The sequence below is a fragment of the Triturus cristatus genome, chromosome 4_1, assembly GCF_964204655.1.
Source record: "Triturus cristatus chromosome 4_1, aTriCri1.1, whole genome shotgun sequence".
Classification (NCBI taxonomy): domain Eukaryota; kingdom Metazoa; phylum Chordata; class Amphibia; order Caudata; family Salamandridae; genus Triturus; species Triturus cristatus.
The window spans coordinates 1,095,855,099-1,095,879,032 of record NC_140585.1 but is presented as its reverse complement, the minus strand read 5'-3'; positions in this window follow the sequence as shown (position 1 = coordinate 1,095,879,032).

The following is a 23,934-nucleotide window of genomic DNA, read 5'->3' as shown; positions in this document are numbered from 1 at the left end:
ATCATCTCTCAGCTATCTTCTCACAGTTTAACAGTATCCCTCCCCTGTGCCCTCACCTTTTGCTCACACTCACTTTTCCTCTTGCGTTTCTGCACTTTTTCAGCACTTCACATTTTTCCTCATCCCTGACCTCTTAAATCAAATTCTCTCGCTCCCTTTCTCTCCTCTTTCATCCCATCTACTCTCACCCTCTCATCTCTCCTCACTGGGCATACCAGTATGCTCCTCTCGGCCTGTGCCAATCTTCTTATTGTTCTCTAATTAAAAAAAACATGAGTAGTCGGCCTCACTGTTTTGGTCCGGGCCGCACAGTTATGGAACTTGCACCCACCTTTGCTTCGCTCCACCATTAATCTATTATCCTTTAGGAAGCTATAAAAACCTGGCCCTATGCCCTGTAGGTTACCCTATTTTGCTGGTTCTCCTTCCCCTTCGGTGTGTTTCTCATTTTCCATTTCAGCCAGCAGGTGGTTATCAGCCCCAGGACACCTTTTTGAAAATAATAATAATGGACAGAAGTGTGACCTGGAATGTGCGACCCCCTTTCTATCACTCCACGACCCCCCTGGGGGTCGGGCCCCACAGTTTGAAGACCCCTGCCTTATCCCCTTCTGCCCTCTCTTCCCCCCGCCGTGCCACCCTCGATCCATGCCGGACGCTACTGCATCTCACCTATACGGTGGCCCTCTTTACGAGGGGACTGGTTAATTGTGATATGTGTGATAACTCCAGTTGCCACACATATTGGAATTAGGAGTTTGGAAGTTAACACTGCACGCCTTCCCAAAAAAGCTTTGGCAGGTTAAACCAGCTAAAATGTATTGGGTGTAAAATGCCTGATAATTTTTGGGATATCCAGATTTTAGTGCACTAAGCAGAAATATCTTCATGTAATTCCCCATTTGTTCGCTGAAAACTCCTACTTGGGAGGAATGTCCCAGACCCTATAAATTATGACCGTTGGAATTGGTCTTCTTTGGGTTTGGTAATTATTGGCACAGTCACCGGCCGACTTGTAATGAGGGCCTTAGAGATTTGCATTGGTTACCCTTAATTGGCAGGGTTTCATTCAATATCGGATGTCTGGCTTGCAAAACATTCTATTCATAGACTCATCCCTACACATCAGACCTGCTAACCATATAAGGAGGCCAAATGCGGTCCTAGAATACAGCCTCACATCACCTTGAAGTTCCAAATTTCAAAGTCTCCCAAACATGACACCAGACATTTTCATGGATTGTGACAACTTTCTGGAACTCCCTACCTGTGTCTTTAAGAAATCAACACATCCTATGTGCCTTACAAAAATGCTCTCAAGGTTACTCCTGGCCTAACATTGGTTCTTTACTTTGCATAGAAATCTGTTTTTTTAATTGCTTTTTTAAATTACTGATTTTACTTAACTCCATTCTCCCTTTCTAAACTGACTCCCAGTTTTGAGACTGGTGCATGTACATTATCAAATAAGTAAAACGTATGAAGACTTCACAAATGCAGCTTTTTACAATTGCAATGTGAATAAAACCAATGAAAAAAATTTACTTACAAGACATTTTCCCAGACAAGTAGTGCAGATATGCATCTGTCAGAGCCACTTACTGCTGATCGCTAGAGGAGACCACTTTGAGCACTACAGAGAGTGCATTGTGAGGAGATACCAGCACGAGTGCAGAGATTCCCCCATTGCTGTAGCTCCTCCCTGTAGGGCCCTTAGTGTCTGACCCAGCACAGTTAGGTACAGGGGCAGGAACACACTAAGCAGTAAGTATATGTGCAGTATTCGTTTTTGAAGATAAATCCAAAGATATGAAATAGTTTCAAATGGCATACAGGTACTAATCCAAACAGAAGTTATACAATCACAGCTGGCATTAGCGGAACAATCAAAATTGTTAAGCTAGTTAAGTCCAGATGAAAACACATCTGCATTTGGTGCTGAGTCACATAAAAGAGAGCGATGTAGTGTAGGATTGTTCTGACAAGCTAGACAGACAACAGCTCCTACAGCCGAACCATACTTTGTCACAAAGAACTTGGTCAACGCTGTGCAAAAACAGACACAAGGCAAAAGATATAAGGAACATTGCAAGACATTTTTTAGATTAAAACAAGGAGAAATAAAAGATCAGAGGACCAGAAGGTGTTCCAGGGTACAGACCAGAAGGTGTCCCAATGTAAAAACAACATTTTCATCGTTATAGTCCACAATAGTGCAAGAAAGTAGAACACCATAACAGCCTTGATTAATTTTCAAAAATCAAGGTAAACGTTTTATGATATCTGCCACAATAGTACAAAAAACAATAGTGTGCAAGGCTCACAGTAGTGGCTGTGAGCTCAGAATGAGAGGGAGAGAAATATTGCACCACCGGTGTGTGGAACTTAAGAGGAAAAAGAGAAAATACTGCAGGGGCAGAATATGGGGTAATTGGATATTGTTCTCATTAATTGGTTTGTAGGACCTGAATACACCAAAAGTTATTAGCCATTCTCACAGCATGGATACCTGGATGAACTGTCTCAGATAGGTTAATTGAGATTAAGTACTGGTAGGTTGCAAACATATGGTTTTAAAGAAGGGGAATTTTGGAATGGGGTGTAGGCAATTTGGTGAAATGTAATAACAGAGAATAAGGCAGGCAGTCGATGAAACTTAGAGTACGCTGTACTCGGAGAGAGGGTCATGCAGAGGATCCAAGTTCAAGAGATGGTCATTCGATAGAAAGAAAGGAGGGAAACAGTTGACAGTTTTTAGATAAGGACAACTTTTCAAGACGAGTTTTAGGAATATAGTGGGAGGAGGCATTTTGAGATAGAATGCAATTTGAGGATGTTAGAAAGAGTCAACATAATTGGCATGTGAGATTGTGTATTGTAGTGGTTGTACAGCATTTAATACCTGCAAGCAAGTGGATTATTATTTCGAGTGGGTGACTGCCCAACTCAAGGCATATTAATAGTTCTTGTCAATGAGACCCCTAAAGTCGCTAAATTAACCTGATCTCAACCCTGGGTAGCAATGGCACACAGCTGATAGGCTTATCTTGGGGCAATGTGTATAGTACTTATTCAGTACCTTAGACAGTAATAAAGGCAAAACACCAAATAACAAAACTCCCAAATAGTAGAAAAATAGAGTAAAATTGAATAAAACAAAATGACAGCTAAGTGACAAAAATCCAATAGGGGGGACTGGGGAGAGAAATAGCACCAAAAAGCATTAAGTGTGAGAAGTTGGCCTGGTATATGCTGTCCACTAATTAAAATGGGCACCTTGCACCAGTCCAAACGACCCTTCTGGTGATTAGGTAAAAGATAACCTTTATAGAAAGCTATCCTAGTGGTAGCTATAGATAGCAGCCTTGAAGGAATGTAAAGCAGCTTGTTTTACCAGAACAGAACCTCCTGAGTAATCAAATGAAAGGAGAACCACACAAGTGTTATATAAAAAATCTGTATTTATCACTAAACACTCTCTACTAATCTCTATACGAGATTAGAACATAACGCACACAATACTTAATCAATAGAACCTCAGTAAATAGCACAATACACAACGGGCTCCACAGGGAGACCAAACCATATACCTAAAAAATTGTATAACAACAACAACTTCACTAGGCACAGTGCCTAGAGCACGTAGAATCGCTGGGACCCCAAGGTACCACCCAAAGGAGTGACACAGGGAGCCCACGGAGGACGGTTGCAGTGTGGGAACACAGATGCGTGCTCCGTACAACTCTATGGGAAAGTCAGAGTTGGAAAATTACAGTTTAAGGACACTTCGGTGAGGACTTCAAGCAAACCCTTTGGAACATAGAAGGTTCAAAAGCCAGCACCCTTGTGAGTATCAAGATACCCGTGTTACCTATCCCAGAGGAGCCGGGTGCATAGGGTCAAGTGGTGTCAGAAACCCTCGTCGTTTTCAATGGCGTGATGCGAAGAAGTGCTTCTGCCGAGAAGATGAAAAGTGTCAGGTGGAATCCAAGCCTGGATCCGAGGTGAGAAGAACCTGAAAGCAGAGGGGACAGAGTCTGGGTCACTTCAGGTTGACGAGGGGCTCGATAGACGAATGCCCACTGATGTTGGATGCTTCTGGTGTGAAGATAGGATGCTTGACTCTGCAGCAAGGGGGACCAGGAGACGTCGACGTCGACCAAAGTCCGGAGGTGAACTGTCGCACAAAGGATGTCGAATGCTGAGGGGTCAGCATCCGGATTGAACACCAACAAGCCTTGGCCAAGGCAACTCACGTGGACAGAGGAAACAGGTTACAGTTTGGACCAGCAAGGTCCAGGAGACTCTCCAAGCTATGGGGAGTCAGGGCACGTCTGGAGCAACCAGGGAAGCACAAGAAAAATCAAAGTGACCCTCGCCAGGACCCACAGGCCAACGGACCAGGGATCACGAGGGGACCTTGAGCGAATTCACAAAGCACCAGCCCACAGAGCACTTGTGGAGTGGAGGCCGGAAATCTTCGGTGGAAATGCTGCTTGGGGTTGGGACTACACGTTGTCCAAAGCACAGTCTCAGGGAGTGCCATAAAGCATATGCTACTGCAAAAGTACACGGTGCACAGGGATTCGGGTTGCATGGTCCCCACGAGGGATACTGGCCTCAGGATTGCTGAGAGGGCAGATCGACCTCAGAGATGCTCGGGAACCCACCTCCTGTGTTGCAGAAATCTTCGGAGTCCTCAGGAGCTCGGGAGATGCCAACCTGCCAGATGCTTTTAGGTGCCTGCTGCTGCAGGGGAGTAACTCCTTTACTCCAAGGGAGATTCATCTGTCATCCAGCGAAGTATAGACCGTCGAAGTACTTGGTTTCAGTTGCAGAGTTTAGTCCAGGTAAAATCCAAAGTCCTGTAATCAGGTTTCCCACTTTATACCCAGGGAAGGGGTTGGACTGACTCTGGGGACCCTCCTAGGGGAGGGGCAGGACAGAGGGGTGGCTACACCCATGTCCTTTGTCCAGTTTTGCACCAGAGCAGGAGCAAATGGCTCCTGGAACTGGTTTGAGCTGGACTATGCATGGGGACACCAAATGTGCCCCCAGTGCAGACTTTCTGGCACTCTTGGAGTGCACCCACCCAGCCCCAATATACTGAAGCCTGTCTGGGAGGTGGTCACACCTTCCTGTGACAGGAAACCTATTGTCAGGCCTTCTTCTGCTCGAGCTTGGCTCAGCAGCAGGAGGGCAGACTCGTGTCTGTGGCTGGCAGCAACCATTTTGTGATGCCCAGGTCGAGAAAGCTGGTACCGGGTATACCGGTGATCCACATAAGCCCCTCTAGGAGGGTGGAATCATATCTCCCCCGCCAGTTACTAGCGAGGAGGTATGATTCCAAGGTGTTTGCCACAAAACACGGCATGTTTCTAAGCAGCCGTTTTAAAGTTAGCATTTACCGCGAGGTTTTAATGCACTTAAATATATATGGTTGGCTGCATCACAGACAACCCCGGAGAATAGATTCCGAAGGCTGCAGAGGGGCCCTACTCATGCAGGGGCACCCTCTCACACAAAACCCAGCACCCTGCCTTCAGGATTGTTAAGGCAGCCATAGGGGTGACTGATAGGTTTATATGTGTAGTGATTTAGAAGAGATATAGGCAACCTATATCTAAGTAAGGGGTCTAGGCACCTCCTTACACCGGGTGCAGTAGCAGACCTGTGTTGTCCGTTTGAATGGCCTCTCAGGGGTGGCACAATACATGCTTCCGCTCCCGGGAGGCCTCTGGGGTACCTATGCCCTGGGTACATGGTGTACCATATACTAGGGACTGATAAGGGTACCCCAGAATCCAATCTGGAGTGTACCTAAAGTACATGCAATCAATTTACAGGAGAAAGCAGATAAACTGGGGTCCTGAATAGCAGGATCCCAGTCAGACTAAGTCAAAAACAGTGATACATCAGCAATAAGTGTGTGTAACCATAAGAGGCAGATCCTACTCTCCTGCACTAAGCCCCAATGATAGTCTATGAGAGTGGTAGGCCCTAACCAAGGCATCATTTAAGGCTGACTTTGATGGAGTCCTACTTCATAAAGGGCCATTGTCACTTTTTGGAAGAAATGCATTGCAATGCAATAAGGGACTTTGTCAGTATTTGAGAAGAAAAATCCTCCCTGAGTGGGCCACTGCTGAAATTGTAGCCTCTGCCATGGAATCAAAGGATCCATACTTGAAACTGATTGGTCCTGCTGGAGCCCTGGAGCTATCCGGATTTCTTGCATGAAATGCTCTAAGTTCCAAAGCAGAATGGGACTCAGTCATTTTTCTGCAGTGCTGGGAAACTTGAAATTCAAGCCAACATTGTGAATTGCCGGTTGGATACTTTTTCAGGTGGGTTCTGCCGAGATTCTGGAGGAAACGTTTTCAGAAAGTCTGGACCCAAACAACCACAGGAGTAGACTTATACAGCCCCCAGGAACTCAGAGGAAGCACTAGGAGATTGTGCCAGACCGAGGTCAACAGCAAATTCAAGTCCAGGTCCAGTTTTCCGCTGTCGGCTGGGTATTTCAGAAATAATATTGTGTCCCTGTAGCTACACAGGACATCAGCCAACTGACCCTTGGAGTCAACTTCTTTGTCCTGGGTACAAGGACAAGTCCATCAGGGATCCTCTCAAGCCACAGACATTCAGGGCTCGTCTCAGGTCACAGACAGCAAGCAGGTTCAGTCCTCTTCTGATCCTCCGCAGGTACAAAATTGTTCTGAGGATGGCACCTTGGGGAACCACATTTATGCTTGAAACTAGCCAGTGGGTACCAGTGACACCAGGACACTGCCTAACCAGTGATATACCAGTTCCCACAGGCAGTGGTGTAGGCGCAACCGGTAGAGGTAACAGTGGTGGGCCGATGGGGCAGGGTGAGCAAGGTTGGGTAGGGGGGGTCGACAGACGACTGGATAGGTAAAATTAAATAAAACCACTTACCCTGCACTCGCCACATTGCCAACTTGGCAAAGCGGGGAGCGCAAGGTAAGTGGTTCTGTTTATTTTTGATGTTTCTTATGTTCAGAAAACTGCTAAAAACATTGATCTTTGCTGCCCCGGATAACACAGTGCTTTCTCTTTTCTGATTCTTTTCTCTAGCTTGATTCTCAGCCACTGCCTACCATAGACCTTTCAAAGTTTTTTCTGCTAGCGCCAAGATGCTCCTTGGAGTGAACGTAGCACTTTACAAATGTATTCATTCATTCATTTAATTCTACCTATTCCTTCCTCTGTCAACTTCCCCCCCACCGCCTTACCTGTGGCTGCCGCGCCTGCAGTGGTGGCAAGTGATCTTCAACGTTTCCACCCTGAGAGAGGAGTCAACATTGAATCCCTATTAAACAAGGAGGAATTATGATTGATTCTTCGTTTGGACATGATACGCCCAGGTCTAAATTGTGAGGAAGATTGGACATCCTCGATTTAAAATGAGCTCTCCTCATACAGCAACTATATTGACTCTCAAATCTTGTTGCCCTTGCCTTTTCATTTCTTTTTACAATGTACATATCATTTTATTGCACTATCTCACATGTTTTATTTTGATGTCTGTTAATGTCTTTCAAACCGTTCCAAAATGGTGCTCACTACTCCTCTCTTTTCTGTCCTTGTGCCTAGTCTGTCTTCGGTTTCTTCATTTTCAGTTCTTGGTCCATTTATGGGCTGATTCGAGTTCAGTGAAGGAATCTGCCACTCAACCTTTAGACCCAGACTACACACGTGCTTCTCACTATGGGCTGTTCAGAGCCCCCTGCAGAAATCCAGCATATTTCCAGTGCAGGTCAGCGACTCTCATGCTACTGCACACTCTCTCCTTCACTAGTATTACCCATTGTTAGGTTTTTAAGCAGCTCATCTTACCATTTCTTTTTAGTTAGGCAATTCGCACCCACCCTTTTCCTGAGGCATGTGACCACGTACACCCTCCTTTAGCAACTACATTACCTTTTATAATGTAAGTACAATCTCAGGAGTATTGTGTATGCCCTGTACTTGTTAACTTTTCTTTTTCTTAGCCTCACTCTGATCACCCTTTCTCTAGTATTGTTTCAGCTCTCTCTCCGGCTGGTTTGATCCCCTTGAGTCCTGATGATGACTAAGACTTTTTTATTGAGATCGAAACATTGTCGACTTTAAAAACACAGACCCTATATGATTGCTGAGAACTTACTGTAACATGCTGTTCTGTTCATGAGCTTGTTGAGACACCTGTTGATCATGATTTATCATTTGAGTGTATCACCTCTAAAGAGAGCACCAAGCATGTTTATTGTGCCCAAAATTCCCTGCGCCCGCTATTGTGCCTTGAAATTGTTTTTTATAAACTCCTTTGTATACATTTTTATGTGCCATTTGGTTCTTTGCATGTATTGTTACTAGGAACTAGTGTTTTTTTGTTATCGTTATTACCACAGGTGCCCAGTGATCCTTGGGTCCTTGTTGAAATAGTATTACTAAAACAGATATGGCAAAAGTGTGGGGACATCACACAAAAGATGGTAATTTCCTACACTACTCCTCCATTGTGTGCTGAAGTGCTTATCCAAATTGATGACATTGTGCATGATGAGCGTGTGTGGTTAAAAGAATATTGCCTTTGCTCTCAGCCTATGTGGGAAGTGTTTCCATGTCGTACCTGATGACCACCAATGTGAAATTATAGTGTTATGGGACTCAGCCCTTGGTGGTATCATGGACGAGGAGGTGAGAGATAGACAAGAATGTTATAGTTTGTGGTTGTAATTTCAAGCAGATCTTTGCAGCAGGAACAACCTCCAAGGGCCAAGAACTGGTTTTGGCACCACAAAGCAGGTCAGAACTCCCAGCAAGGGAATTCAGGGATGCTGCAGATGAAGTCTTTGATGGCCCTTCTAACAGGAGGCAAGCACCCACAAGCCCCTGGAGAAACTTCACAAGCAGGATATAAGGCAAAGTCCAGTCCTTTGCTTTTCCAATGCAGAAGCAGCAAATGAATGCCAACCCAGCAAAGCAACACACAACAAAGGGGCAGCACTCCTCCTCACAGCTCTTCAGCTCTTCTCTCTGGCAGAGGTTCCCTCTTGACCCTGAAGTGTTCTAAAAGTCTGGGGTTTTAGGTCCAATACGTATACCACTTATGGCTTTTGAAGTAGGATTGTCTTTGTAGTGCACAAGGTCTTGTCCTGCCTGGTTTTGGCTCCAGACACACTCCCTTGGGTGGAGACATCAGGTACAGCATTCTTCAGGTGACAGCTCCTTCCACCACGCTAGCACAGGAAGGCCCATCAGCCTGGTGATGGGCCATCAGGATATGCAGGGCACAACTCAACTCCCTCTGTGTGACTATCTAGAGTAAATGCACAAACAGGCCCCTGAGAGTCTACACCAGACGTTGATTCCACAGGCAGGCAGAGGCACAGGATGGTCAAACAAGAAAATGTTCACGTTCTAAAACTGGCATTTTCAAATACACAATTTAAAAGCCACCTTTACTAAAAGATGTGTTACTTTAAATTCTGAGCCTAGAGCGCCCACATTTCAAATCTCTAGTTGTTCCCAATTGAAAGTTACACTTATAAAATGTTACAAGGCAGCGCCAATGATACCCTATGGGAGAGCTAGTCCTTGCAATAGTGAAAAACGAAATTGCAGTATTTCACTATCAGGACATGTAAAGCACACCGGTACATGTCTTACCTTTCACATACTTTGCACCCTGCCCCTGGGGGTACCTTGGACCTACATTAGGGGAGCCTTACATGTAATAAAAGGGAAGGTTGGAGCCTGGCAAGGGTGTGCACTTGCCAGGCTGGCATGGCATTTTAAAACTGCATTAAAAACACTTTGTATGATAAACTCTGAAGATAAGTGAGTTTTCTCTGATGGGCTGAGGCAAAGTCTGTAATTAATTAAGGTCTTTTCTGTTCCATTGTATTAGAAACACACACGAGTCCCGGTAATGTTTGTTACCGTGGTTCTCTTCAGTCAGTTTGCAGGTAGCATAAACGTGGGTGCCTCCTCTCCTTGTGACGGACTCATTAAAACAGAGGGAAGTGGAACAACCCTTCCTCTACTTTATTAAATGATGACACTGAGCGTGTGACGACAGAGATGGTTGAAGAGCACGTTGTGCTCACCCACTTTTGATTGTCATCAACCTTGGAGCTACTTACGAGCCCCACTTGGAATCCAATCAAGTGTCCACGTATTGGATCCCTTTTGAACTATATCGATAAAACTACACATGGTCTATCTTGTTTTGTCCTGATGACGACCCGCGTTTGATGCTTAAATGTAGCACAGATACACAGGGGTTGAAACGTCGACGCAAAATCAGAAGCACTACATTCCATTTTGACCAGTTAATTGATTAGGGATATTTCGAGGTCATTTTGAGAATAACTACATGTTTTTACTCTGTGCCGTATTGTTAATGTCGTTTATGTATGCTCTCAATGGATTTGTTATGTATTGTGATTTATGAAAACTATACACTTTGTCTCACTCTGTCTCACTCTTTGCACCAGATAATAATGTGTGTATGACCTGTTTCTTTTTCTTTTGTAAGATGATACAAAAACCTTTTCGATTTAAATAAATTACAGAATAACATAATTAGTTTATGCTATTTACTTGGAGTATGTTTTTAGACAGATATGTGTAACATTGGCTGATATCCTAACGTAGAAAGGGATAATAAACATAGAAATCATTTAGCTTTGAAAAGTGTGTTGTGGCAGAATCTCTGTTCGTTTCAGGTAATTGTCCCCAGGTTCTGCACTATACTGGGTATCCCTATTGATTTACTGGCAGGTCCACAAGTAACATTTGATTTACAGGCCCGGGGAACACACAGTGCAACTTACTAGGGACATTTTAGTAAATCAAATATGCAAATCATGGAGAACCAATCAGAATTTCAATGTACACAGATAGCATAAGCACTTTAGCACTGATTAGCAGTGGTAAAGTGCCCAGAGTCTTAAGGCCAACAAAAACAGGGTCAGGAAAATCGGAGGCGAAAGACAAAAGGTCAGGGGATAAACCTGCAACAAGGACAAGGTCCAACACCCAGTAGCAGTTATCCCTCTAGTGGTGATTAGCTGCTAGTTTGGGGGGCAGAGTTTCAGGCTCTAGTCCCTTTCCAGGCCCTAACAGGCCCAAACAGGCAGCACCCTTAACCTATCAGCCCTTACCTACATACACAGGTTGAATGACTTAAAATATCTGTTGAAGCAGGAGGGAAAGCACCAGTTTTCGGGTGACCTGGCTCCAACTGTAGCCCTAGGAGCGACAGATATGGTAGTCTAAAGCTAAGCTCGATTTGATACATTTACCAAGTGGACCCTTGTTAGTGGGAGAAAAGGGGGTGACATTGATCCAGATCAGTACTGAATGCTCAGGAACGCACTTTAAGGGGACTCACATAAATTCAAAACTTTTCGGGTTGAAATAAGCTCCAAATTGTTTAACATAGAAGCCCTAAGTGGCTCTATGAAATAATGCACATTTCTGGTATACCTGCTTTCTCATGATAAGTCAGGCAAAGTCTGTAACTCAGTCTTCTGCAGCATGACACTGCTCCAAAATAGGGGCCTGGAGGGATTTCAATTTCGAGCTGCCTGTTTCTGTGGGAAGATGGTGGGGGTCACTGGTGAATAGGTGAATGCAGTTTAATCATCGGAGGAAACAATACTTGGATTGACGGGTCAGAAGGAAAAGTGGGTGACAAAAAGCTCACAAACTCACTAAGCAGCACTATAAAATAAAGCTAGTTTCTGAGATGCCTATTTTCTCTGTATCAGGGGTGAATGTTTTTTTACCTTTTCTAAGCTTCCATCCAATATGTTTGAAATCGAGCTTGCGCTAATATAACTGAAAGAGTAATGTCTTCATTTTGAGATGACGCTGCACAACACCACATGATTATTGTTGTTGTCTTTGCTCTAATAGAAAAGGTTGAGCTTTCCCAGCCTTTGGAAATAAGATGAACCCAACCAAGAACAATGTACCGGTCACAGACCGTTCTGTATACAATGTTACAGTTCATGTCACCGTAATCAAATCTGGGAACCTGTGACTCCAGTCTAATAGCATTGGGAGAAAATCTTCAAGTATGTTTTGTTGTAAAAGAAATTCTTGTTGCTTATTCCTCATTGGTGCATATCCTGAGAACCAAGCACGTGTGTAGTAATATGTAAAATCCTTCTCTAAAATCCTATAAAAGGATCTGCATTTCTCACTCCGACGGAACCCCGTTTTCCCATTCTTAGAAGGCAAACCTATGCTGGATTTGCTGTAGAACTTTTCCAAGTTCCCTGTCCTTATGATTTATATGCGTTGATGCTAACTTTATCCAGTAGCGACTACTACCAGGCAGTTGTAGTGGGGCAGGGTGGGAGTAGGGGGTTAAAAAAAAGAAAAGGGAAAAGAAAAAAAGCATCACTTACCTTCCCAGCGGCCGCCTTTCCTCAGTCCTCGTCCTCTTTGGTCAACAAAACAGGAAACAGCCAGGCTCCCAACTCCCCTGACCAATCACAACGCTGCCTTACAGCAGCGTTGTGATTGGTCTGAGCACCAAACAAAGGCACTCAGAGAGGGACTGGGAGACGGGGCATGTTCTCCATCAGGCTGTACAACACAGCCCGGTGGAGAACATGTCAAGTGCGCATGACAGTTTGGCCAGGCCAAGACAGCCGCCCAAATCGTCATGCGCACTTAGGAGAGTGTCACCACACCTCCCCCTGCTCTGCAGAAGGCACAGCCCAGCCCACCCCGCCCGCACCTTTATTTAGCAAAAATGAAAAATAAAATGATTATAACATTGTTATTATCATTTTATTTTATTTTTCCTGTGGGGCGACGCTCCTCCGATGCCTCCCCTGACTTTATCGCTGATCATGTACTTTGCCTTATTAATTCTTGATGTGAATCTTTAAAAATATGTCCGTGTCTGTCATTCTTGATTGAGAAGGTTATTGTCTCAGTACAATGTTAATCCTTACTTGTAGAAGAGACAGGTTCATCGATTGGGGACTACCAAAGTCCCTTTAGGGACTACAGATCAGTCCTAAGCAGCACAACAGCACCCCAAAATAGTGCCAGTTTGGTACTGTGTTCATAACATCTGTTGTGTTCGATAGTCCATCTTTGAAATATGTGGCCAGAGCTATATCACACAGTGGGGCATATTTACAAGAGTTTATCACCACAAGAACATCACTTTTTATGACATTCCTGTGGCAATAACCCCTTCGCCTTAAGTACAAGGTGGCGCTAAGCCACTTAACGTGACTTAATGCCGCCTTGTGAATAAGGCCCCCTTTCGCGCAGCACTTAGCGTGAAAGGGGTGGCAATGGGTGTGGTGGTGAGCCTTCTGCCACAACACCCAATGCCTTTTGAAACTGCCTCCTATTTACAAGGGTGGCGTCAATACGGGGCAGTGCCAAAATTAAGACCAAATAAACCCAGTTCTTAGCATGGCAAAACGAGGAGGAAATTAATAATTTCTCCTGGTTTTTGCTGTTTCTATGTGTGCTGCATTGTGCTGAGTTTAACGCCCACGCTGGGGAAAATCTTGCACCCTATCATTGTAAATACGGCACATCCATGCATTTTCCGAATGGTGGAGGGTGGCAGTTGCAATTTTTACTGAACGCCGCATTTTGCCATTCTCTTATAAATATGCCCCAGTGTGTGTTCAAATAGCCGTTATCGTGAGATTTGTGTGTGGAGGCACGATTATGCCCTTTAAGTATAAAAGCCAGCATTCATTATCTAAATACCAATATGTTGGCTTCCTTGAACTGAAGAGTTGATAATTCGGGCTTACCAATCATGTTTCAAAGTCAAATAGAACAGGTTTAATTTATGAATTTCGTTTCAACTAGAATTTTCAAAGAAAAAGTGCACTCAATGTTCTTTTTTAATATTAAAATGACTCATATTAGCAAGTGACTCCATGCCAAAGCAGCCTCCCCAGGTTTAGGTACTTGAATCGCTCCGAGTGTGAAGGTTCACTGCCAGAAACAGAATACAATTATTTCCCCGCACCTGCTTAGCATGTCAAAATCCTATCATTTTTCGTCAAGTGTATGCTGGGAGAATCTGTGTTTGCAGGATATCTTTGTGACAGTAATTAGAGGATCCAGGAGCCACACTGCACATTATGCTGCTTTTGTCAGCTGTCAAACTTCCAAAATGGCAAATTATTTCCAGTGTATAATTTCACAGACAAACATTTACTCGGGTTTTTGATTAGGAGACGCTCTGCACTGAATCCGCAGGGCCTCGGCTAAACCTGGCAAGGAAGCGGTGCTCGGGCAGTACAACGAAAGGGCGTTTATTGTAAGGGTGAGAGGCGGCATGCAATCCTCTTAATGCCTGGGAGGTCATTTGATTTTGGTTAAATGTGAAAAACAACATTAATAACACATGGGAAAGAAAAGTCGATAGAATTTCGTACCTCCGGGTAGGAGGCCTGGTACATCCGAAGCAAGGAAATAGCTTCAAAGAAAGGAGTTTATTGGGCTCATTTAGACATATACTAATACATTTCTGCCCATTTCCGCGCTGAGGTCCGTGTACGAAGAATGCTTTAGGTAAAAGGGGTCGCAATTTGCTCGTCACCTATTAACCAATGCATTCTTTTTTTTCTGGCCGCTGTACTAATAGGTCGGTTCACAAAATACAGAATTGTACTGCAAAAAACATAAATGAGGTAGGTTGCACATTGCGACCCACTGCGATTGGCTACAGTCACCGGGATAGTAGCCTGCACGACCGGTCTGGGAAGATAATCCATCTCTGGCAACTCCACTGACTTGACCGGCCCCCTGGGTGGGGGAGTGGTGGGGGGGGGGGGGCACTGAGAAGCTCTAGATGCTACTGAACCAGCCCCCAGTGACAAAACTGGAACACACGCCGCAAAACCGGCCCCCACCCCTCTGGCCCACTGGGGTCAGCAGGCCACTACGTCTGTGATTGCTTCCAAATAAGCAAACTTTTTCTATATGCCATTTGTTTTTCAAAAAGGAAAAAGGGATGTGTTAAGATTAAAATGTTTGCAAACATTTTTTAAGACTAGTCAGCATTCCTTGTTTTCTTACCATTTTCTAAAGGACCCCTGAGGGACCCCTTTCCATTAACAAATGGTTTACCACCTCTTTTGGATTGGTGGTAAAATTTGAATGTTTTGAGACCAGATTTCGGTCACAGACCATTAATATACACCTTAAAGAATTGCCATTTGGAAGGAACATTAAAATACCGCTTCGAAATAGTGATTCCTTATTGTTTCCTAAACTTATTAAACTTATTTAACAATTTGGAAAACGGTTTTCAAATTGGTAAATGTGTTAAGTACATTTGAAACAGTGGGGCATACTTACAAGTGAATTGCGAAGCATGGCTTTAATCAAAAATTGCAAACGCCTCGCTCTACCATTCTGAAAACGCAGGGATGCACTGTACAATGGTGCATTTCCCCTAGTGCTGGCACTAAACTCGGCTGCCTAGCACCAAGGCACAGTGCGAGAGTGCCTGCGTTGATGGTATGATTGTTTATGTGCAGGAAGGTATCCCTTCCTACACATAAACAATCACTAATTGTGATTGTAACTCCTATGTGTGCTGCATTTTTATTGATTGTTTTTGTGCAGGAAGGAACACCTTCCTGCACATAAAAATTCATTTCATTCTGGATCAATTACCCCCCCCTGAAATAAATAAAAAAAATAGGAGCACTCTATCAAGATCATGGTTTAACACTGACATCAACTCCGAAAGGAGACAACTAAGAGCCACAGAGAGTCTATGGAGAAGCAATCCTTCCGACATCCTCCGCGAGCAAATCAAAGCAGCTCGCTGGAAGTATAAAAAACACATCCTGAACGAAAAAACCTAATTTTTCTGCACCGCGCTGGATAACGCTAAAAACAGGCCCAGGGATCTCTTTAACATCATTCGACAACAAACCTCCAAAGCCGCTACCTCCTCAGTACAAGCTTCCAAAATGCTCTGCGACAACTTCGCAAACTTCTGTGAGGACAAGATCAACAAGATTGAGCTCTCACTGGACGTCAACATCACTCCCCTCAGCAAGATCATCTCGCCTGGGACCAAAAACATCACATCCAAGCCCCCCTTCAAAAGCCTGGGGAACTTTCATCCCAATACAGAAAGCTGAGATAGTCAACCTGATCTCCACATCCAAGTCCTCCTCACACGCTCTAGATCCTCTTCCTCCACAACTGACCAAAAAGCTTAAACTCTCCCTTGCCCCGCTCTGGTGCAAGATCATAAACGGCTCCCTGAGATCCGGAGTCGCCCTGACTGTCTCAAAGTCGGACAAGTCACAACACTGCTAAAAAAACCTAGACACAAAAGATTTGAATAATTTCAGATCAGTCTCTAACTTACCTCTCCTATCCAAAACCCTAGAAAGATGCGTGCTCCTGCAACTTACTCAACACCTGGATAGAATCAACCTACTCGACACCCACCAATCGGGTTTCAGAAAGGGCTGCAGCACGGAAACTGCGATCCTCAACATCATTGATGACATCCATAAATCATGGATGTGGACAAAGGCTGCCTGCTCATTCTCCTAGACCCATCGGCAGCTTTCGATATGGTCGACCACAAATTCCTCATTAGGGTACTTCAAGAAAGGGCAGGTCTAGATGAGGTGGTCTTACAATGGTTCTCCTCCTTCCTCCACAATCGCACCCAAAGAATTAAAATCAAAACATTTGTGTCCGACCTACATCCTGTCTGCAGGGGAGTCCCCCAAGGTTCGGTGCTTTCCCCTCAACTTTTCAACATTTACATGGAATCACTCACAACCCTACTCAGAAATGCCAATACCCCCTTCCACCTGTTTGCGGACAACACACAGATCTACCTGGAAACCACCTCCAGTGATGACATTCAGAGACTTAACAACACGCTTAGAGAAGTCCAACACTGGCTGTCAAGTAACCACCTAAAACTTAATCAAGACAAGAGTGAAATACTTCTCATCTCAAACAAAGAAGAGAATCCCCAAGTTGAGGAATGCCTAAATGTGATTGATGCACTCAACGCAAACATCACCCTGGCGGACTCAGTAAAATCACTAGGCTTCACTCTAGACCCGAAACTGAACATGACCAAACACATTAAGAACTCAGCCAAGAGCGCCTTCTTCAACCTGCAGCTACTAAACAAAATAAAGCCTTTCATCCCACCCAGGGACCTTAAACAAGCCACCGAATCACTGGTTTTATCTAGTTTAGATTACGGGATCGCAGCCCTCTCAGGCACATCAAAGGCACACCTTGCTCCCCTCAAAACAACGCTAAATGCAGCAGCTAGAAAAGATTGGTCACAGGAGTGAAGAAATTCGACCATATCTCACCTTCACTTAGAGAACTAAAATGGCTCCCAGTTGAACTGCGGGCCAGTTTCAGAACAGCTTGCCTCACCCACAAAGCCCTTCACACAGGCAAACCTGAATACCTAGCCTCCAAACTCAAAAAAGCCAGTCAGACCAGGAACCTCCGGAGCTCGAACACTCTACTACTCATACCGATGAAAGCACGCAAGCAAAAAACCGTGGCCCGGTCCTTTGCAGGCAACGCGCCCAAAATCTGCAACGCTATTCCCCCCCCACATCAGAACTATCCCCTCCGTCGCAAAATTCAAAGGACAGCTCAAAAATCTTTCCCTAGAACGTTCCCCAGCAAAGGGTCTTGAACCGCAGAAGCGCTGATGACTACTCCCTGGAGGGCGCTCGACCCTAGACTATCCCACCCGGCGAAGGCACCGCAAGTCTTCATTGCCCCTTGGTTTTTTAACCTGCTGAAACTCATTGTCCATGCTTGATAAGCTCACTGTATTTTTGTTACTTGTATTTTTGGTATTTTGCAATGCGACTGTTGTAAAGCGCTCCAATACCCTCGGGTCTGGCCTGCGCTATATAAAACTTCAAATAAATAAATAAATTTGCTGTTTCTGTGTGTGCTACTGGGTATGTGTGCTGCACAATGCAGCACACATAGAAATAGCAAAAATGAGGAGAAATTAAACATTTCTCCTCGTTTTGCCATGATAAGACCAGGTTTTCCCTGGTCTTAATTTTGGCGCTGCTCCATATTAACGCTACCCTTGTAAATAGGAAGCAGCATCAAAATCAATGGGTGTTGCGGCAGAATGCCCATCGCAACACCCATTGCCCACCCCTTTCACACTAAGTGTAGCATGAAAGGGGGCCTTAGTTACAAAGTTGGCGTTAATCCACGTTAAGTGGCTTCACATTGCCTTGTAAATAAGTCGAAAGTATTATCGCCACAGGAAAGTCACAAAATGTGACATTCCTGTGACCATAAGCCCTTATAACTATGCTCCAGTGTTTTAGCGATTACAAACCCTCATATGTACAGAATTTGAGGGTTTTAGACAGTTAAACACTTTATACATGTTATTTGCATCAAAGTCATTAGCACTGGCTATTTTCTAACTGGTATAATTATTATCCTTCCTAATTTAGTGGCTGATATGAAAATATATGATTTTCTTGTTATTATTTATGTCCTTATTTTACGCTCTACTTCAGTGATATCAGAGCTTTCTTTACAGGACAGATAGAACAGGCATTGGCAAAGCCAATAGGTCTCACCCCCTGACACCAGAATGAAGATCTCTTGGCTTTGCCAATGTTTTATTTCCTAGAAGACTGCTGAGCGTTCACAGGTATACGCAGCCGTCTTTGAACTTTATTTTTTTGCTGAAAGAAAATCATTGCAACATGCCTTCTTTCCATTGGCGCACATGCACTGTGACCATCTTGGAATGGTTTTCTAATTGCATCATGTCCACTGCGCATGTGTGTAAAAGCATGGTGGCTAAATTGGAAAGATGTTTCATAAAGCATAAGAAAAACCATTTCAAGCTCCCCCCCTTGCGTGCGCATATGCACATGCAGGCACAAACATGGGCAACCAATTTGCAATGTTTTAAACCATTTAAAAATAGTACCTTTGCGCATACAACATCAGGCAGTGTGCAGAATACGTGGGGAGTGGGCACAAGCAGAAGCTAATTTATTGATACAGTATGCAAACCTGGCAACTGTTGAGAGCAGGGAGAGAGAGAGTGAGGGAGAGAATGTAGTCCTTTATAGCAGCAATGCAAGGTCCTGATGTGAGCAGTGGAAAGGCACAACTCATCCAATCAAAAGACGATCATACCAAAATGCTTCTTGGCTGAAACAAATACACGAATAGCAAGGAAAGGCACTGAATTTGACAAGAAAGCCATCAAAACAGGAGCAACGGATGAACATAAAGCTGAGTAGGTCTATATTGGAAGCAATACGTCTGTTAACAATAAACAAGTAAAGCTGTCTGCAGGTGAGGCCTACAATGGGTTTGAAGACTGTCACCCTGGAGCACAGTGGGATTGGGAGGGTGCATAACTCTAGAGCAAAGACCACTAAGGACATCCACAAATCTAAAAAGCATTGAAGTGACAGCCATTGAAGAAGGCTTTCTTGGCTAGTAGAGAAATTATTAGACTGCAAAAGAGTATCAATTTATGTTTCCTGCAGAAAGATGTCAAAGGCAGTTGGGTAAAGAAACTCGAAATTGAGTTAATCCTAGATTGGAGATGAATTTCAAGCCTGCCTGCTATCAATGAATGTCTAGTTTTAAAAACTTGTCTATAGTTTGTCTGGTTCTAAAGCCTGATTGGCCCAACATGTCGGATTTTCTAGGCATAGATATAAGGCTTTGCTTTTGTAGTTTTCTAATGAATAAATGAGTTGTTAATATAAAGCCAACTATCTCATAAGGCAATATTAAGTATGACATGATTATTCGTGGGTATGCCAAAAAACATGAATAACAATAATTAGCACCTGGAATGGAATGTTGAAAGATGGCCAGCCAATTAGAATGCTCACTTTACTGGCTAAATTCAATGTTACAGGCCAGCAGAGGGAGCTATCGCAGACTGGACAAGCTACCAACATCCCTCCGGATTGCTGTGGAAAAATAGGGAGTGCTGCAGGAGTATGATCAGTTATTCACCTGAATGTTTTGGTGAAAATAATGGCTTCATTCTCCTGTGGCATGGCCTCACCCTTTTCACTAGCAGTTACCCACTCTCACATGAATATCTGGGTGCCCTACCAGCCCTTGGTGAGAGGGTAGCCCAATCAGTCAAAGAAAAGTAGAAAACTTTCTCTACTTTACTTTAGCTGATTGAGTTCAACTACTCAATATTTTCGCAATAAAAATTAAGGCCCAGATGTATCAAAAAAGCAATTTGCGATTCCCAAATAGCGATTTTTACTGAATCCCTATTTGAGACTCGCAAAACGCTATGCAGGTAAAAAAATCACAAAATAATTGTGATTAGTTAATAAGCGCAATCGCAATTACCAAATAGCAAATATCGATTCTGTAATTGCGATTTCGCAAAATAAGGACTCGCAAACTAGCGAAACTGCTGTTCGGATGCAGTTTGATGACATCACAACCAGGAGGAGTGACTGCCCATGCTGTTTCTGAGTGCCTGAGGCTGTGTAAGGAGTTGGAGGTAGGAGTGGAAGACATCCAGGATGAGCCACAGTCAAGGCCTGAAGAGCAGGCACAGCGTCATACTGATCAATCTCCTGTGCGGCATAGTAAGAGCAATCGCTTAAGACGCAGAGCAAGGGCACAACGTGCTGCTGACGAAGGAGAGGAATCCTCTGTCTTCTCTGGGCTGGAGGGCTCTATAGTGAAGGTGCAGCGGCTGCAATTAAAAAGTATGCAATCAATGCAAAGGCAGCTGGTGTCCCTAAATCACAACATGACTGACATCAAGGACGGCATCAGGGAGCTTAACAGCACTGTGGCAGAGGGTAGACAGTATAAAGGACATGACTGTAGCGATCAAGAGCTCTGTACCACCATGCAGAGGGAGCATGCCTTCAGACGCCAGGAAAAGCAACGCCTATTTAGCCGTTTAGATGGGTACACAAAGGCAGTTAACCGTCTGTCCAATGCCACAGCTGTCCTGTCAGACACACTGTGTTCATACAGGTAGAAATGGCCCACTGCAGCCAGGATGTTGTCAGGGAATTGGTGCAGGTCACCACTGCTTTTGAACAGCTACAGACAGCCAACATGGCTGTCACAGGTATTCTGGGTGCAGGGGACAGCAAGGAGGCCTCCAGCTGCAGCAGCATTACTCCACCGGTGACTGAGCACAGACGGCGGAGTGTAAGGCAAGGGAGTGCAGTGTGAACATTGACCATTCTAGTGCTGTGCGTGGGGGCAAGAAATAGTCAGTGTTGTGGCCAAAGCATGTTAACGGTCATCGTAACCCATGGCTTATGGTGGCAAGGGTTGAAATTTGTGCATGGACTGTATATATGCCATGTTGAGCAACAAAAGGCACACACAAGTAAAGAGTGGAAGGCTGTGCGCACACATTTTGCCTGATGTTAAGGTCAATAAAACACAGTTGTTCAACAGTCATGAGTTGCTTTGTCTCCTCATTACTCACCTAGAAATAGTTGTGTGTTCTTTCATCACGTCTCTGTCTGCCATCTGCTGCACCTACACCCCCTGCTGCTCTGGGACGTTGACCTGGTTCCTCCTCTTCATCAGACTTCAAATCTGTGAGGTCCAATGGTATGCCATTGGTTGTTGCTAGGATGTGCAGCATGGCACAAGTGGACACAATTTTGCAACAGATCTCTGGCCTATACTGCAGTGCTCCTCCACTTTTGTGTAGACAGTGGAACCTACTCTTCAGTAGTCTGAATGTTCGCTTTATGACATTGCATAGGCTTGTGTGCAGCATTGTATTTCCTTTCTCTCTGGGTAGCAGGATTTAGGTATGGTGTGAGTATGAAGGAGCACACAGCATTTGCACTGTCACCTACAGGATAAAAGGCATGTGGTTAATCACTGTCCTATTTCTACAGATCTAATGAGAGTGTGTAACATGCATTTACCTAGCAGGTATCCTTCGCCAAATTTACCCCCAGTGAGACGTGTGTATATTCCACTGTGTCTGAATATGAAGGAATCCTGCGTACTGCCAGGATATTTGGCCATTATGTCAGTTATTGTGTGTGAGGCATTACATATGACCTGGATGTTGAGTGAATGAAAGGATTTCCTGTTCCTAAACACATACTCATTGTCTGATGGGGGACGGATGACTACATATGTCCCATCAATGCACCTAATTACATGTGAGAATTGTGCTATCTGGTAGAAATCCAATTTTGTCTGCTGCAATACCTGTTGTGTAGTGGGGAATCTGATTTAATGGTGTATCCTCTTTACCATTGCATCCAAGAAAACATTCAAGAAATGTGAAACACAACTTTGGAACACCCCTCCTGCTGCAGCTCTCACCCCCTGGAAGCTCCCTGATTCTAGTAGGTGCAGTGAACATAGGACCTGCACATGTGTGGGAATGGCTTGGGTCCTGGGGTTCTCATGCACCAGTATTGGCTGTAGGTCAGCTATCAGGTCTAATATTGTTGCTGAGTCTAGTCTATATTTGTCATGGATTTCTTCCTCTGTCTGCTGGAACAAGGTTATGCACACTCTGTAAACGCGTTCCTGTCTCCTCCTCCTTCTCTGTGCTGCTGCTTGAATCCTCCCCGCTCTGACATACAGCGCTGCCATTGTGAAAGAAACTGAGGCACTCTGAGCCTGTTTAAATAGTTTGCACCTGGTTACCACCTGGCCTGAGTTGGTGGTATATTGAAAGTAAAAAATTGCGGATTTTGGCGCATTCGCAATTTGCAAATGTTTCATACATTAGTTTGCGAATTGGCAATTTGTGAGCTCCAAATTTTGCAAATTCCCAATTTGAGACTGTCAAACTACAAATTCGCAGATTTGCTGATTCGAAAAATTTGAATTTGCATTTTTGCAAATACCAATTTTGCGATGGTGATGACTTTCATACATTGGATCAGGCCATTTTACATTAGCAAACGTCCTATTTTGGCGGTTAGCAACGTTTGCGAACACAAATTAGCTTGATACATCTGCCCTTAAATCTCGTAATTTTTCAGCCAAGAAGTTTTTCACAAATTTTCTCAATTTCTTCAGAGCTCTGCTTTTCTCTTTTTAATATCACGAGTAATCAAAATTAGTTAAATATTTATTTGTTTGTTTGTTTATCCCAAAACAGTATCAATTATAGAAGAAGGAGCAACAATCTGGAAAGCTAATTCATGTGCAATGCTGATAAAGGACAAATAATGGCCCATGGATTTTTCGACAAGCATAAGTGGAAAGGATTGGTATTGGTGCCTTTATTAATAAATATGAAGAACTGGTGACTCCAAAGAATTTAATTATTAGGTACATGAAAATATTTGTGGAATTACTCTAAAACATAGGTTGTAGAAGAAAAGAGCCCAGAAGTTGTTAATATATTCACAGGCATGGGTTCTGTGCTCAGTATGCCATCAGACTGAAGCTGTACCTCAACAGGTCAAAATTGGTCTGCGGTTCCTTATTCCCTTTCAGAGGGACACAGCTGGACTGTTTCTATTGGCGTAGGTTCAAAGCTGATTTGCATGCAGTTGAGCCCTGTCTGTAGTGCCAGAGTGAGTAAACACAATGAACTGGAATGAGGACCAGTGTAATAGCAATTTTATTAAATGAATTCAAAATTCCACTCATATTTATTTTTCTCTCAAGGTTTACAACTGTGGCCGCTCTTGCTCTTTCCTTGCTGGCAGTTGTTGATCAAATTGCTGTCCCTGCTTTGATGGCAGGTGTTGCTGGTGTAGTTCAAGCTGTTGTGGTAGTTATCATTGTTGCTATTGTCCCTTCTGTGGTTACAATAGTAGTCACTACTTTTCTGATAGCTGTTGTTGTTGTCCCTGCTATGGTGGCAGCTGTGGTCACACCTGGGTTCTTGATGTTGTCAATGAAGTTGTTGCATCT